Raw genomic sequence first — 18,105 nt, forward strand, 5'->3', positions numbered from 1 at the left:
AGGAGTTTTCCGTTCCGGATCTCATTGGTACTCTTGATGTGGAAGAAAAGGCGAGAGCAAAGGACAACCATGCTCGAGGTATTGAGGGAGGTTCTAGTGCCAATCTGGTACAGAAGAAGAATTTCCAGCCCCACAAGTTCAAGAACAAGGGCAAGTTTGATGGTAAAGCAAAGTTTGATGGGAAGAACAAGGCTGTGCAGCACACGAACTTCAAGAAGAAGAATGACAAGAAGAAAGGTGTTTATCACGTGTGTGGGGATCCTGATCATTGGGCTCCTAGTTGCCCTAATCGCTATGACAAGCGTCATCCTGGGAAAGGTGGCAAGACCGCTAATGTTGTCATTGGAGACACTGACATGAAGGATGTTGGGTATGGTATATTTTCCACTATTCTTTCAGTATGTCATTCTCCTAATTAGTTGATTGACACGGGTGCTAATGTGCATGTATGTGGTGATATTTACATGTTTTCGTCTTATCAGACCGCATGGACTTCCACCGTGCTGATGGGCAACGGTTGAAGTGATTCTGTTCATGGTGTTGGCACGGACGATCTGAAGTTTACTTCGGGGAAGATCGTGCGGCTGAAGAACGTGCATTATGTCCCCTCCGTCAATAAAAATCTTGTTAGCGGATCTCATCTGTGTAGAGATGGCTACAAGCTTGTCTTTGAGTCGAATAAATTTGTAATATCCAAGTATGGAACCTTTGTTGGTAAAGGCTATGAGTCAGGAGGCCTGTTTCGTTTATCCTTATCAGAGGTTTGCAATAAAGTTAGTAACCATGTTTGCAACAATAGTGAATCAAATGTGTGGCATTCACGTCTTTGTCATGTTAACTTTGGTTGCATGTCACGACTAGCAAAGTTGAACTTAATCCCTAGTTTCACCACTGTCAAGGGATCTAAGTGTCAAGTGTGTGTGCAAGCTAAGAAACCTCGTAAGTCTCATGTGACTGCGGAAATGAGAAATCTTGCACCATTAGAGCTCATACATTCAGATCTATGTGAAATGAATGGTGTTTTGACAAAAGGTGGAAAGAAGTATTTTATGACATTAATTGATGACCCCACTAGATACTGTCATGTGTATCTTCTGAAATCTAAGGATGAGGCCTTGAACTATTTCAAGATCTATAAAGCTGAAGCGGAAAACCAACTTGATCGAAAGATCAAGAGGCTTAGGTAGATCGTGATGGAGAGTATTTCTCAAATGAATTTGATTCCTTTTGTGCGGAACATGGTATAATCCATGAGAGGACGCCTCCCTATTCACCTCAGTCAAATGGGGTGGCCGAAAGAAAGAACCGTACTCTAACTGATTTGGTTAACGCCATGTTAGACACATCGGGTCTCTCGAAGGCATGGTGGGGGGAGGCGATATTGACTGCATGTCATGTCCTAAACCGAGTTCCCACAAAGAACAAAGAGATAACTCCACTCAAGGAATGGGAGAGGAAAAGGTTAAAGCTCTCTTATCTACGAACATGGGTTGTTTGGCGAAAGTCAATGTGCCAATTCCAAAGAAACAGAAGCTTGGACCAAATACTATGGATTGTGTTTTCTTGGGATATGCTTTTCATAGCATTGGTTATAGATTCTTGGTTGTAAAATCTGAGGTACCTGACATGCATGTCGGTACGATCATGGAGTCGAATGATGCGACTTTCTTTGAAGATATCTTTCCCATGAAGGATATGGCTACCTCATCTAATCAGGAGATGCCTAGTTCATCGAATCAGGAACCAGTTACAATTACTGAACCTGCGATTTCGATGGAACGCTTTGAAAGTCCTGTGGAGGCGAACAATGAAGTTTCTACTAGGAGCAAGAGACAGAGGACTGCAAAGTCCTTTGGTGATGATTTTCTTGTGTATCTAATAGATGACACTCCTAGTTCTAATTTAGAGGCCTATGCATCTGAAGATGCTGACTACTGGAAGGAAGCAGTTTGTAGCGAGATGGATTCCATCTTGGCGAATGAAACTTGGGAGATAATTGATCTTCCTTATGGGTGCAAACCTATATGATGTAAATGGGTATTCAAGAAGAAGCTTAGGCCTGATGGTACTATTGAAAAGTACAAGGATTGGCTCGTGGCTAAGGGTTATACCCAAAAGGAAGGTGAAGACTTCTTTGATACTTACTCACCTGTGGCTCGATTGACCACTATTTGAGTTCTACTTTCACTAGCTGCCTCACATGGTCTTCTTGTTCATCAAATGAATGTTAAGACTGCTTTCGTAAATGGAGAGTTGGACGAGGAAATTTATATGGAACAACCAGATGGGTTTGTAATAGATGGCCAGGAAGGGAAAGTGTGCAAGTTGCTGAAGTCTTTGTATGGACTCAAGCAAGCACCCAAACAATGGCATGAGAAGTTTGAAAGAACTTTAACAGCTGCAGGCTTTGTTGTGAACGAAGCTGACAAATGTGTGTACTATAGCCATGGTGGGGGCGAGGGAGTTATCCTTTGCTTGTATGTTGATCACATACTGATTTTCGGAACAAATCTGAATGTTATTAAGGAGGTCAAGGATTTCCTATCTTGCTGTTTTGAGATGAAGGATTTAGTAGTGGCTGATGTCATTCTGAACATCAAGTTGTTGAGGGACGATGATGGTGGGATTACATTGCTTCAATCTCACTATGTGGAAAAGATCTTGAGTCGCTTTGGCTACAATGACTGCAAGCCCTCTCCAAAACCATATGATGGTAGTGTGTGGCTTCGAAAGAATCGAAGAATTGCTAGAGACCAATTGAAATATTCTCAGATTATTGGCTCGCTCATGTACTTAGCCAGTGCTACAAGACCTGACATCTCTTTTGCTGTTAGCAAACTGAGTCGGTTTGTCTCAAAACCATGAGATGTGCATTGGAAAGCTCTAGAGAGAGTTTTGCGTTATTTGAAAGGCACTGCAAATTATGGAATTCACTACACTAGGCACCCAAAGGTGTTTGAAGGGTATAGTGACTCAAACTGGATCTCAGATGCTGATGAGATAAAGGCCACGAGCGGATATGTATTCACTCATGGAGGTGGAGGTGTTTCTTGGAAGTCTTGCAAGCATACCATCTTAACAAGGTCAACAATGGAAGCAGAACTCATAGCACTAGATACAACTACGGTCGAAGCAGATTTGCTTCGCCGGCTCTTGAATGACTTGCCCGTTGTTTAGAAACCTGTACCGGGTATCCTTATTAACTGCGACAATCAAACTATGATCGCGAAAGTGAACAGCTCAAAGGATAACATGAAGTCATCAAGACACGTTCAGAGAAGGTTAAAGTTTGTCAGGAAAATGGGAAACTCTGGAGTTATTGCATTGGATTATATCCAAACGTCTAAAAATGTGGCAGATCCTTTTACTAAGGGTCTATCACGTAATGTGATAGATAATGCATCGAGGGAGATTGGTATGAGACCCACAATATGAGTTGTTCACAATGGTAACCTATTCTTTGTGATTGGAGATCCCGTGAATTGGATGTGGAAGATAAGCTGTTGGTCAACTGGGAGGAGAGTACCCTTACTGTTAAAAATACCACTCCATGAAGATGCTCTCCTAATCTGCATGGTAGGTTGATGTTTATCTTAATGTGTTCTAAGTGGCTCTTTGAAGCAGAGATGTTGTCCTGCAGAACATCTTTTGAAGAACACACCTATATGAGTCTGATTGTTAAACGTCGCAATCTATGAGAGTAGGGTTCTCTCTAGTAAACTCATGAAAGGTCTCGGAGTATGACGCATAAACTCCACCCGCATGGAAGACCCATGGTAGCCACATATCAGTCAAGGCTTTGTGTGAAGCTAGATTCGCAGAAAACTTGCAGTTCAAGGCCCAGTCCACTATTCAAGTTGGTTGCTAGTGTAGCATAGAGTTCTAGGTGGAAGTTCAACTTAACAGTCTCCACTATAGTACCGGTATATAAAACAGTGTTTTGGAACCAAAGGCAAATTTTGTGTGCCTCTGGGATCTGGTGGGGGATTGCTGGAATTTTTGTCTATTTGGGCCTATCCCAATAGCAGTTTCAAAAATTCCTAATAAATCCTAGAGGCCCACACAGCCCATCCGTGCAAGGCAAGAGGTGGAACTAAAGTTTAGTCCCACATTGCTAGTTTAGAGGGAGTTGGACCTCTTTATAAGAAAGGTTCTTTCCCCACTTGTATGAGCATGAGAACAAGAGGGACATCCATGCGTGCTCCTCCTCCGCCGCCCGCCTCGCCATGCCACGCCTCGTCACGACGTGCCGCGGGTTGCGGGAATGAGCCGAGCCGATGTCTAAGTTTACCACGCACTACGGGTATATGAAAGGTCACTCGAAGCTGAAACGTTTTTCTGTAGTGGACACTGAATCCGAACGACGCCCCTCTTCGGTTGCTGCCTGTTCGTTTCATCTCCCGTGTTCCCTTCAGCTCCCGGCGCAGCCTCTCGCCTCCTTCTCTTGCCCCTATAAAAGGGAGGTCGCTCCTCTCAAAGAGACGCACCAGAACTACTTCCTCCTCTCGCCACCGGTTCTTGAGCACTGCGTTGCTGCTACGATCTTCCCGACCCGACTTGCAGTGTGCACCGCACGTCGGGACAGTAGGCCTCCGAAACCGCACCTTTTGAGTCCTGTATGGGATAAGGGTGATAAGGTTTTTGGGGAGCGCTCTGTGCGACTACTGACTCCACTCCTTCGTCATGGACTCCGACGACTACTTCCCCGACGACGACTTCTTCCCCAACATCGACAACCTCCTCGACGACATGGCTGGCGAGGACACCGACCCCAAGTCTGGTGCTACCGCTACTGCTGCTGTCCCGTACGTGTTCTTACTCTTTCTGTTAGAGGTCATGTCATAGTTCCTTGTTCTACTGTTTGCCCTACATATGTTAGGCTTTACTTCATACATGATGCTTGCCCTAGATATGTTTGCCTACAGTTCATATGTGAAGATGATATTTATCTTCTCTCTGTCAGATCGCATGACTTGCTTTATCTCTGCTATTTTAGTCATGCTTTATTTAGTATTTCCATTAATACAATCATATGGTAAATTGCTCATATTTCCAACAGGGGACACAAGAGACTCTTTGTTATTTGGTTGCAGGGTTGTTGGAGAGAGACCATCTTGATCCTACGCCTCCCACGGATTGATAAACATTAGGTCATCCACTTGAGGGAAATTTTCCACTGTCCTACAAACCTCTGCACTGGGAGGCCCAACAATGTCTACAAGAAGAAGGTTGTGTAGTAGACATCAAGCTCTTTTCTGGCGCCGTTGCCGGGGAGGTTAGTGCTTGAAGGTATATCTTTAGATCTTGCAATTGAATATTTTAGTTTCATGTTTTATCACTAGTTTAGTCTATAAAAGAAAACAAAAAAATTGAATTGAGGTTGCCACATGTGCTTCATCTTTTTAATGTCTTTCCTGAAAATGATGGAAAGGAAAATTGTGCTCAATTGCTAGAGTTAGAAGTCTATAAAATGTTTGGCACTAAATATTTGTATGATGAGTATGATTGCAATGTTGTTAGTATGAATTCCTTGAATATCCATGATGTTAATGATATGCAAAGCCACAAGCTTGGGGAGGCTATGTTTGATGAAGATGATATTTTTTGTCCCCCAAGTTTTGATGAGCAAATTTACTATGATGAAAGCATGCCTCCTTTTTATGATGATTATATTGATGAAAGTGGATTTGGAGAGGTCATGACTTTATTTAGTGATGTATCCACTATTTCGGAAGAGGTTACAATTGATTATGAGAACAAAGTTGCTATCTATGATGATTATTGTGATGAAATGTATGCTATAAAGAATAATAATAACCATAAAACTTGTCATCATGATTTTAATTTTCAATTGTATTATGCCTCACATGATAGTTATTTTGTTGAGTTTGCTCCCACTACTATTCATGAGAATAAATTTGCTTATATGCAGAGTAGTAAAATTTCTATGCTTGTGCATCATGAAAATAATGTTTTATGTGATAGTTATATTGTTGAATTAATTCATGATGCTACCGAAAAGTACTATTAGGGAGTAACATATGCTTGTAGGAATTGCAATAATATCAACTTTCCTCTCTATGTGCTCAAAATCTTGAAGTTATGCTTGTTTTGCTTTCCTATGCTAGTTGATTCTTGTTCCCATAAGTTGTTTACTCATAAAATCCCTATGCATAGGAAGTGGTTTAGACTTAAATGTGTTATTCATATGCTTAATGATGCTCTCTTTATGTTTCAATTCTTATCTTTTATGTGAGCGTCATTGAAATCATCATGCCTAGCTAAAAGGCATTAAAGAAAAGCGCTTGTTGGGAGACAACCCAACATTTACCCTTACTGTTTTGTGTGTTCACATGATTAAGCTACTGTAGTAATCATGTTTTATAGCTTTTGTTACAAGTGCCAAGTAGAACCTTTGGGTGAAAGTTAATGCCATCTTGCTGTAAAAAACAGAAACTTTGCGCTCACGAGTATAATTGTCATTTTTAACAGAAGAGTGCTTTTAGGTTGACTCTTTTTGCATAAGATTAATAGACAAATTCCTCACGTCCACCAAGTTATTTCAGAATAATTGGAGTTACATAAATATTCGAGAGTTGCAGATTACTACAAACTGTTCTGTTTTTGACAGATTCTGTTTTCTATGTGTTGTTTGCTTATTTTGATGAATCTATGAGTAGTATCAGAGGGTATGAACCATAGAGAAGTTGGAATACAGTAGATATAACACCAATATGAATTTAGAATGAGTTCACAACAGTACCTAAGTGGTGATTTATTTTCTTATACTAACGGAGCTTACGGGTTTTTTGTCGAGTTTTGAGTTGTGAAGTTTTAATGTTTTGGGTAAGGATTCGATGGACTATGGAATAAGGAGTGGCAAGAGACTAAGCTTGGGGATTCCCAAGACACCCCAAGGTAATATTCAAGGACAATAAAGAGCCTAAGCTTGGGGATGCCCCGGAGGGCATCCCCTCTTTCGTCTTTGTTCATCGGTAACTTTACTTGGAGCTATATTTTTATTCACCACATGATATGTGTTTTGCTTGGAGCGTCATTTTATTTTATTAGGTTTTTCTTGCTGTTTGAATAATATCCCAAGATCTGAAATTCTTAAATTTTAGATAGTCTTCACATCGTTGCATTATTATTCGACTACTCATTGATCTTCACTTATATCTTTTGGAGTAGTTTGTCTTTGCTCTAGTGCTTCACTTATATCTTTTTAGAGCAGGATGGTGGTTTTATTTTAAAGAAATTGATGAACTCTCATGCTTCACTTATATTATTTTGAGAGTCTTTTATAAAATCATGGTAATTTGCTTTGGTTATAAAATTAGTCCTAATATGATGGGCATCCAAGAGGGATATAATAAAAACTTTCATATAAAGTGCATTGAATACTATGAGAAGTTTGATTCTTCGTGATTGTTTTGAGATATGATGATGGTGATAATAGAGTCGTGCTAGTGGAGTAGTTGTGAATTTTAGAGATCTTGTATTAAAGTTTGTGATTCCCGTAGCATGCACGTATGGTGACCCGTTATGTTGAAGTTGGAGCATGATTTATTTATTTATTGTCTTCCTTATGAGTGGAGGTCGGGATCGCGTGATGGTTAACTCCTACCAACCCTTCCCCTAGGAGCATGCATGTAGTACTTCGTTTTGATGACTTGTAGATTTTTGCAATAAGTATGTGAGTTCATTATGACTAATGTTGAGTCCATGGATTATACGCACTCTCACCCTTCCACCATTGCTAGCCTCTCTTCTGCCGCACAACTTTCGCCGGTACCATACACCCACCATTACCTTCCCCAAAACGTCCACCATACCTACCTATTATGGCATTTCCATTGCCATTCCAAGATATATTGCCATGCAACTTTCCACCGTTCCGTTTATTATGACACATTCCATCATTGTCATATTGCTTTGCATGATCATGTAGTTGACATCGTATTTGTGGCAAAGCCAACGCTCATAATTTTTTCATACATGTCACTCTTGATTCATTGCACATCCCGGTACACCGCCGGAGGCATTCAAATAGAATCATATTTTGTTATAAGTATCGAGTTGTAATTCTTGAGTTGTAAGTAAATAAAAGTGTGATGATCTTCATTATTAGAGCATTGTCCCAGTGAGGAAAGGATGATGGAGACTATGATTCCCCCACAAATCGGGATGATTCTGGACGGAAAATAAATAAATAAATAAAAAGAGGCCAAAAAAAGAGAAGGCCCAAAAAAACAAAAAACAAAAAATGAGAGAAAAAGAGAGAAGGGGCAATGATACTATCCTTTTACCACACTTGTGCTTCAAAGTAGCACCATGATCTTCATGATAGAGAGTCTCCTATGTTGTCACTTTCATATACTAGTGGGAATTTTTCATTATAGAACTTGGCTTGTATATTCCAAAGATGGGCTTCCTCAAAATGCGCTAGGTCTTCGTGAGCAAGCAAGTTGGATGCACACCCACTTAGTTTCTTTTCGAGCTTTCATACACTTATAGCTCTAGTGCATCCGTTGCATGGCAATCCCTACTCACTCACATTGATTATTGATGGGCATCTCCATAGCCCATTGATACGCCTAGTTGATGTGAGACTGTCTTCTCCTTTTTGTCTTCTCCACAACCACCATTCTATTCCACCTATAGTGCTATGTCCATGGCTCATGCTCATGTATTGCGTGAAAGTTGAAAAAGTTTGAGAATACTAAAGTATGAAACAATTTCTTGGCTGAAATTGGGGTTGTGCATGATTTAAATATTTTATGTGATGAAGATAGAGCATAGCCAGACTATATGATTTTGTAGGGATAGCTTTCTTTGGCCATGTTATTTTGAGAAGACATGATTGCTTTGTTAGTATGCTTGAAGTATTATTATTCTTTATGTCAATATTGAACTTTTGTTTTGAATCTTATGGATCTGAATATTCTTGCCACAATAGAGAAGATTACATTGATAAATATGTTAGGTAGCATTCCACATCAAAAATTATGTTTTTATCATTCACCTACTCGAGGACGAGCAGGAATAAAGCTTGGGGATGCTTGATACATCTCCAACGTATCTATAATTTTTGATGTATTCATGCCATGTTTATAATATTTTTACATGCTTTTGGTATGATTTGGTTAGAACTAACCCAGATTGATGCTGTTTTCAGCAGAACTCCCGTGGTGTTGTTTTTGTGCAGAAATAAAAGTTCTCGGAATGCGCTAAAAATCAATGGAGATTTTTTCTGGAAAATATAAAAAATACTGGAACAAAAAGTTATCGGAGAGGAGTCCCGATGGGCCCATGAGGGTGGAGGGCGCCTCCCCCCCAGGGCACGCCCCTGTTCCTCGTGGACACCCCGTGAGTCCTCCTGACTTGTTCTTGATGCCAAACCCTCCTATAAATACAGAAAACCCCGAAACATAACCTAGATCGGGAGTTCCGCCGCTGCAAGCCTTTGTAGCCACCAAAAACCTCTCGAGAGCCCGTTCCGGCACCCTGCCACAGGGGGAATCCATCACCGATGGCCATCTTCATCATCCCGGTGCTCTCCATGATGAGGAGGGAGTAGTTCACCCTCGGGGCTGAGGGTATGTACCATTAGCTATGTGTTTGGTCTCTCTCTCTCTCTCGTGTTCTTGAATTGGCACGATCTTGATGTACCATGAGCTTTGCTATTATAGTTGGATCTTATGATGTTTCTCCCCTCTACTCTCTTGTAATGGGTTGAGTTTCCCTTTGAAGTTATCTTATCGGATTGGGTCTTTAAGGATTTGAGAAGACTTGATGTATGTCTTGCATGTGCTTATTTGTGGTGACAATGGGATATCACGTGATCTACTTGATGTATGTTTTGGTGATAAACTTGCGGATTTAGTGACCTTGTGAACTTATGCATAGGGGTTGGCACACGTTTTTATCTTGACTCTCCAGTAGAAACTTTGGGGCACTCTTTGAAGTTCTTTGTGTTGGTTGAATAGATGAATCTAAGATTGTGTGATGCATATCGTATAATCATACCCACGGATACTTGAGGTGACATTGGAGTATCTAGGTGACATTAGGGTTTTGGTTGATTTGTGTCTGAAGGTGTTATTTTACTACGAACTCTACGGCTGTTTGTGACACTTATAGGAATAGCCCAGTGGATTGATTAGAAAGAATAACTTTGATGTGGTTTCGTACCCTACAATAATCTCTTCGTTTCTTCTCCACTATTAGTGACTTTGGAGAGATTCTTTGTTGCATGTTAAGGGATAGTTATATGATCCAATTATGTTATTATTGTTGAGAGAACATGCACTAGTGAAAGTATGAACCCTAGGACTTGTTTCAAAGCATTGCAATACCGTTTGTGCTCACTTTTATCATTAGTCACCTTGCTGTTTTTATATTTTCAGATTACAAAAGCCTATATCTACCATCCATATTGCACTTGTATCACCATCTCTTCGCTGAACTAGTGCACCTATACAATTTACCATTGTACTGGGTGTGTTGGGGACACAAGAGACTCTTTGTTATTTGGTTGCAAGGTTGTTTGAGAGAGACCATCTTCATCCTATGCCTCCCACGGATTGATAAACCTTAGGTCATCCACTTGAGGGAAATTTGCTACTGTCCTACAATCCTCTGCACTTGGAGGCCCAACAACGTCTACAAGAAGAAGGTTGCATAGTAGACACCATTCTCATGTCATGTGGTCGGAGCTCCTCTCTGCCATCACTGAGCGCAAGTTTCGGTGTCAAAACCGGCGGATCTCGGGTAGGGGGTCCCGAACTGTGCGTCTAGGCAGATGGTAACAGGAGACAAGGGACACGATGTTTTTACCCAGGTTCGGGCCCTCTCGATGGAGGTAAAACCCTACTCCTGCTTGATTAATATTGATGATATGGGTAGTACAAGAGTAGATCTACCACGAGATCGGAGAGGCTAAACCCTAGAAGCTAGCCTACGGTATGATTGTTGTTCGTCCTACGGACTAAAACCCTCCGGTTTATATAGACACCGGAGAGGGCTAGGGTTACATAGAGTCGGTTACAATGGGAGGAGATCTACATATCCGTATCGCCAAGCTTGCCTTCCACGCCAAGGAAAGTCCCATCCGGACACAGGACGAAGTCTTCAATCTTGTATCTTCATAGTCCAAGAGTCCGGCCAAAGGTTATAGTCCGGCTATCCGGAAACCCCTAATTCGGGACTCCCTCAGTAGCCCCTGAACCAGGCTTCAATGACGACGAGTCCGGTGCGCAAATTGTCTTCAGCATTGCAAGGCGGGTTCCTCCTCCGAATACTTCATAAAAGATTTTGAACACAAGGATAGTGTCCGGCTCTGCAAAATAAGTTCCACATACCACCGTAGAGAGAATAATATTTGTAAAAATCTAATCTGCTGACATCTTCCGTAGCGTGACATCACGCCACGGCCAAACCTTTATTCGAAACATTTTACTGTCCTACCTCAATGCGTTTAGCGAGGCGGTTTCCTTGGCACGTATTGTCAAAGCAGAGATCGTGTCCCCTTATTCCGGGATTCTCATCAATACGGGCATGGGTAACCCAACCGTGCCATTAATCACGGCGCTTGGGAGATAAGCGAGTTTTACCAGGCTGGTGGGGGTACATAGTTTCGTCCGCCCATATAAGGGAATAAGGATCCACCCTTTCCATCTACGCCTTCTTCCTCCTTTGCTTATCCATTTCCCCGCACTCGAGCTCCAGCGTCCAAGTCCGCATTTCCCACCTCAACCTTCTCCAACCATGTCCGAAGCAGGAGGCAGGTGGATGGCCTCCTCCGTCACGGAGGGGCACATCAAAAAGTTGAGGAAAGCCGGATACTTGTCCAACGACATCGCGCACGGGCTCCCAGATGAGGGGCAACTCATCCCCACCCCTAGGCCCCATGAGAGGGTGGTGTTTCTCCCCCATTTCCTCCGTGGACTGGGCTTCCCACTCCACCCATTTGTCCGGGGGCTCATGTTCTACTACGGCCTGGATTTCCATTATCTGGTCCCAAACTTCATCCTCAACATCTCGGCGTTCATCATTGTGTGCGAGGTCTTCCTCCGCATCAAGCCCCACTTCGGCTTATGGCTAAAGACCTTCAATGTCAAGCCGAAAGTAGTGGGCGGCCGACAAGCGGAGTGCGGAGGTGCCATGGTGGGCAAGATGCCCAACGTTACATGGCTCGAGGGCTCCTTTGTGGAAACCATCAAAGGGTGGCAATCAGGGTGGTTCTACATCACTGAGCCGCGCGACCCTGAATGGGCGGTGGCCCCTGAATTCCGATCCGGCATCCCCACACGGCTCACCTCTTGGAAAGAGATGGGCCTGTCATGGGGTAATTCAGAAGAGGTGACCGAACTCCAAACCTGCATTCAAAACCTGGTGGACAAGAAGGTTAAACTTGTCAATGTAGTCCAGGTCATGCTCTTCCGTCGGATCCTCCCGTGTTAACGACGGGATTTTAACTTGTGGGAGTTCGACCCGTCCCAGCACCAAACCCTGTCCAGGCTCTTTGACACGACACACGAGGACGCCTGGAAGGTGCTATTCAAGGGCTCCGAGGTTTCCCCTCCCATTACCGAGGATCGCGGATTTTGCGCGAAGCGCCAAGCCAGCGCGGTAAGCTTGTTTTACCCTTTACATGATACTTGTTTTTCATAGTTTGACTCTATGCGGGATCTAAGCTCCCGCTCCTTTGACAGGACTGGAAGAAGACGTCCGGACAGATCGACTGTCTGGCTCCTTTGCCCGAAGGCCCAGCAGATGCCCGCTTGGCGAAGCTGCTGGTCCCGGCACCTCACGTGGTGCCGGAGAAGAAGGCCAAGAAGAAGGCCAAGGGAACTCGAAAGAGCTCCCGGCGCCTGGTGGTGTCGGACTCATCGCCCGATGACCCCGAAGCGCACTCCTCCCCCGAAGACGAGGAGGAGGAAGAAGAAGCCTCTCCCCTTCCATCGGGGGGAGGAAAGAAGAGAAAGGTTGCCCCAACTGGGGAGGCCGGAGGGTCCAAGAAGGGAAAGACCCTTCTTCCGGACTACTCCACCAGCGCCGACGACGGCGGAGAGGAGTGGCCATCCAGGGCCAAGCCCCTGGCGAAATCGTAAGTATCTGGATACCAGAATAACTCATGGCGTTCCTTTAGTGCACAGTATCCTCTAACAGCAAACATAATCATGCAGTCCACCCAAGGCCCAGCTCGACGCTTCGTCGAGCGGATCCCTGGATTCGTCAGATGTGAATAGTCTTTCACTCCCGACTGCTACCTCCCCTTGCCCCATGGACGATGCCGAGGTGGAGTCCCAAAAGGGGCCAAGCCAGGAGGAGCCCTGGAGGCTCCGCAAGGCGACCTTCCAGAGTCCAGGCGCAAAGGGGATAAAACCCCAGAGGGATCTAAGTCCGGCCCTAGGCCGGACACCGCACCGGAACCTTCAGTGGTTCTGGAGTCCGGTAGGCGGCCCCCTCGTAAGAAGGGAAAGCCTACAACGCCGGTGGCCTCCGTCCAACCGGAGGCACCAGACAATTTGCTGGAGGTGCTTAACGGCGCCTCCATCGACGAGGAGCACCGCACTATTCTGAGTGCGGTGATCCAGAAGGTTCAGTCCACCAAGAGCGGGCTGACAGAAGCCTGTGCCAGCCTTCTAACAGGCTTTGAGGCATGTATTTAAAACATGTAAAAATGTTACCGCATAGACAGTATCCCCTGATGCTTAGTTTGGTGTTCGGAAAGAAAAGCCGGACTAAGGATCTAAAAAGATATACGCAGGAGTCTAACATAAATATGTCAATATGGGAATGCAGGCTGCGCTGCTGACCTCTGCCGCACTGACTGCGGAGGTTTATGCATTGAAGCAGAGCCTCGAGCGGTCTGAGAACGAGCTCGGCCTTGCTAAGAAGCAGCTCGAGGACAAGGAAGGTAGGTAGTACCTTATGTAAGTATATATAAAAAATACCTGGTTCCAAATAGTGACAGGACCAACGTGAATGTTACAGGGGCCACAACTGAGGTGGCGACCCTGAAGGAAGCGCTGTCCAAGGCCGAAGATAATGCGGCCGTGGAGCGCACCGAGCGAGAAAAGCAGGAGGCGCGGGCGGCGGAGGTGCGGTAAGAGCTCAATGCTCTTGTGAAAAACACGAGAGTTTAGAGCTTGACTCTAAGACTCGAGAGTCCGAGCTTGCCTCGGCACTTGAAAGCGCCAAATCTGCCAAGGCCGAAGCCCAAAAAGCCCTCCAGGAAATTGAGGCGATGGAAAATATAGCGGCGGGTAAGGCATTCTTTATGCAAAGCAAGCACGTGAAAGTAAATTACTTGTTACTTACCCGAGTCCGGAGCTCTCCAAGAGCATTCGCAGATCTGCCCCGCAGTGTGTCCGACACCGCCGCATTCTATCGAGCCGAGGAAGGGAGCTCGACGGAGAAGGTGTTCTGGTCCCAGTATGCCGAGGCCGGACACCCAGTGCCCCTGAGCGACCAGCTAAAGCAGCTGGTCGAGCTCCATAAGGCAGCCGAACAGGCCATGAAGGGGCTTATAGACCGGCTGTGGCTTGGGGAGGCCATGCATGGGAGCTACTTTGGGCTGGTGAGGCGGCTGGTGGATGCCTGTCCATGGCTTGAAATTATCAAGCGCTTCGTATGCATCGAGGGCGCCCGTAGGGCCCTTGCCTGTGTTAAAGTACACTAGGGCAAGATGGATGCTGAGAAGATGGTGACAGATGGGCCACCAGAGAGGAAGGAGCATTGCTAGCCCGAGTTATATTATGAGGGCGACCTAAAGGGTGCCTGCCTTGTGGCGAATGAGTGTTCCAAGGATGTAATTTTTGAATAAACTCACTCGTGTTATCCTGTGCGCTGAAAACTTGTTCATATGCGCTAAGCAACGCTTTTTGAATTTAAAATATTACCTTCTGTGCGGCCGTTTATTAAATCTAAGAGACGCGAGTCGTCGGCTTCTACCCCATGCCACGAGTGCTGCGGTGTTCGGGATAAACCTGAGCGTTCTTGTTCCCATTCTTGGGTCCTTCGAGGAAGGCGCTCAGCACAACGAATAAGGCAATCAGACTATAATGATTTATCACTCTCACTTAGCCATAGAATTCTATAATTTTAAATTTTGGTGAAGCCCCTAGTATTTGGAAGATCGTGTTCGGGGCGCTATCCACACCTAGGCCGGACAAAGCCAGCTCCTCGCTCTAAGCGGCATAAGTCTTTAGGGACTCGAAAAACCTCTCGAACAGCGACCGTCTCTCGCCCTATCATGACGGTCAGTTTTAGCTTTCTCTACTGAGGTGCTTAACCCAGCTGAACTGGGGCACAATCGCAGTAGTTCTCCCAGCGCTACCTTAGCCGATATAGCGGAACGTAAGGTACCAAAACATGGGTGCCGGGCAAACCCAACTATTGACCCAAGACATGATTCGGAGCCGATGCATATAATGCTATAAGTTCGGGGTGCCGCACTCGTGAGAGTGTTCCGACTTCTCACACCATATTCTGGGGTACTTGAGCCCCTGGTGTATTGGTCATACCAAAGTGTACGGTTGCATAATGTCATAACTGAACATATTTACATAAAAAATGAATGAATAATAGACAAGAGCTATGTATTGTTTATTGAAAGGCTGCTATGAAAGCAGAACGATACAAATAGTGCGATAAGCAAGAGATGGGATTATTTGACATGTCCCCCACCAGGGGCAAGCTGTGAGATTTTAAGTAAGACAGGTATTTAGCTCGTTATAGAGACCACCTGGACATTCGACGTGGCTTGCTGTCTCCCTGGCTATTGCATCGTGTGTTCGGCGATTGTACTGCCGGACAGGCCTACCTGAGAGTGGAGTCCTGAAAGTAAGAAAAGAGAAATGAAAAAATCGGGAGCCCCTAGTGCGGTTGAGCCGCATTCTGGGCGTGCCATGGTTGTGCCCCTCCCCTTATGCCCATGGTATTTCCAGAGCGTAATTATGTACGCGTAGTACTGGTTTCGCAATTTTTCGAGGGATGGGGTTGGGGCCGCACTGCTACGATTGCTCGCAATGTGCTAGGCGGTCCTTTTGTAGGTTACTCCGGGCGGGCTTGACGGTGTCCGGACGTTTAGTAGTCGGACTAGAGAATTGCCTTGAGAGGCTACTTTGTACTTCCTCCATGAGGGCTGCCGTATGTTCCTCCGTTCGGAGAGAGCGTTCGGTGTTTCCATTGACCGTAATGACTCCTCGAGGGCCTGGCATCTTGAGCTTGAGGTATGCATAGTGCGGCACCGCATTGAACTTTGCAAATGCGGTTCGTCCGAGCAGGGTATGATAGCCACTGCGGAACGGGACAATGTCGAAGATTAACTTCTCGCTTCGGAAATTATCTGGGGATCCGAAGACCACTTCGAGTGTACCTGAGCCTGTACAGTTGGCCTCTACACCTGGTATGACGCCTTTAAAGGTCGTCTTTGTGGGTTTAATCCTTAAAGGATCTATGCCCATTTTTCGCACTGTATCCTGATAAAGCAGGTTCAGGCTGCTGCCGCCGTCCATGAGGACTCTAGTGAGGTGAAATCTGTCAATGATTGGGTCTAGAACCAATGCGGCGAATCCGTCGTGGCGGATGCTAGTGGGGTGGTCCCTTCGATCAAAAGTGATCGGGCAGGAGGACCATGGGTTGAACTTTGGGGCGACTGGCTCCAACGCATATACGTCCCTGAGCGCACACTTCCGTTCCCTTTTGGGATGTGGGTTGCGTATATCATGTTCACCGTCCGCACTTGTGGGGGAAAGCCCTTCTGTCTTTTGTTGTTCGGCGGCCGGGGCTCCTCCTTGTCATCGCTATGCAGCCCCTTGTCTCTGTTTTCGGCACTTAATTTGCCTGCCTGTTTGAACACCCAACAATCCCTGTTGGTGTGATTGGCTGGTGTTTCGGGGGTGCCATGTATTTGGCACGAGCGGTCGAGTATTCGGTCCAAACTGGACGGGCCCAGAGTATTTCTTTTGAATGGCTTTTTTCGCTGACCGGGTTTAGAGCCTCTGAATCCGGCATTAACTGTCGTATCCTCAGCATTGTCACCGTTAATGCGGCGCTTGTGCTTGTTGCGACGTGACCTGCCATTGTTGTCCTTGGTATCCGAATTACCAGGGCTCTTGGTCATGTTATTACTACGAGCTAGCCAGCTGTCTTCTCCCGCACAAAAGCGGGTCATGAGTGTTGTGAGGGCTGCCATGGATTTCGGCTTTTCCTGTCCTAGGTGCCGGGCAAGCCATTCATCTCGGATGTTGTGCTTGAAGGCTGCGAGGGCCTCTGCGTCCGAACAGTCGACTATTTGATTTTTCTTGGTTAGGAACCGTGTCTAGAATTGTCTGGCCGATTCCTCTGGTTGCTGAATTATGTGGCTTAGGTCATCAGCGTGTGGTGGTCGCACATAGGTGCCCTAGAAATTGTCAAGGAATGCGGCTTCCAGGTCCTCCCAGCAATCGATTGACTTTGCTGGCAAGCTGTTAAGCCAATGCCGAGCTGGTCCTTTAAGCTTGAGTGGGAGGTATTTTATAGCGTGTAGATCATCACCGCGGGCCATGTGGATATGAAGGAGATAATCCTCGATCCATACCACATGATCTCTTGTGCCATCGTATGATTCGATGTTTATGGGTTTAAACCCCTCGGGGATTTGATGATCCATTACTTCATCTGTGAAGCATAGTGGGTGTGCGGCGCCTCTGTACTGGGCTATATCATGACGTAGCCCAAATGAGCTTTGTCTGATGTGTTCGGCCTGGCCGTATTTGCCATATCCGGCATGACGGTTATCGTCACGTGTCGTGGGGCGCCCACGCGATCCGTAGATCGATCTCGTTTGCCTTGCCTTGTCCTCCAATATGTCTCACAGGTCTGGCGCGTTTCCCTGTGCCTTGGTACTTTTTGAGCAGCGCTGGGGTGCGGCTTGAATTGATGGCCTAGAGGCCTCTCTGTCGCGGCCACGGGGTGGCCGGTCGGCCGCGTCATACGCTGGTGATGTAGGTTTAGTTGCTTCCTCCTCTAATCGGGGTAGCAGCCTGCGCTTTGGGTAGCTCTTGGAGGGGCGTTCGAGTTCGTACTCTTCGGCCACGAGGACTTCAGTCCATC

This window comes from Triticum dicoccoides, chromosome 2B (genome assembly GCF_002162155.2).
Source record: "Triticum dicoccoides isolate Atlit2015 ecotype Zavitan chromosome 2B, WEW_v2.0, whole genome shotgun sequence".
Lineage (NCBI taxonomy): Eukaryota > Viridiplantae > Streptophyta > Magnoliopsida > Poales > Poaceae > Triticum > Triticum dicoccoides.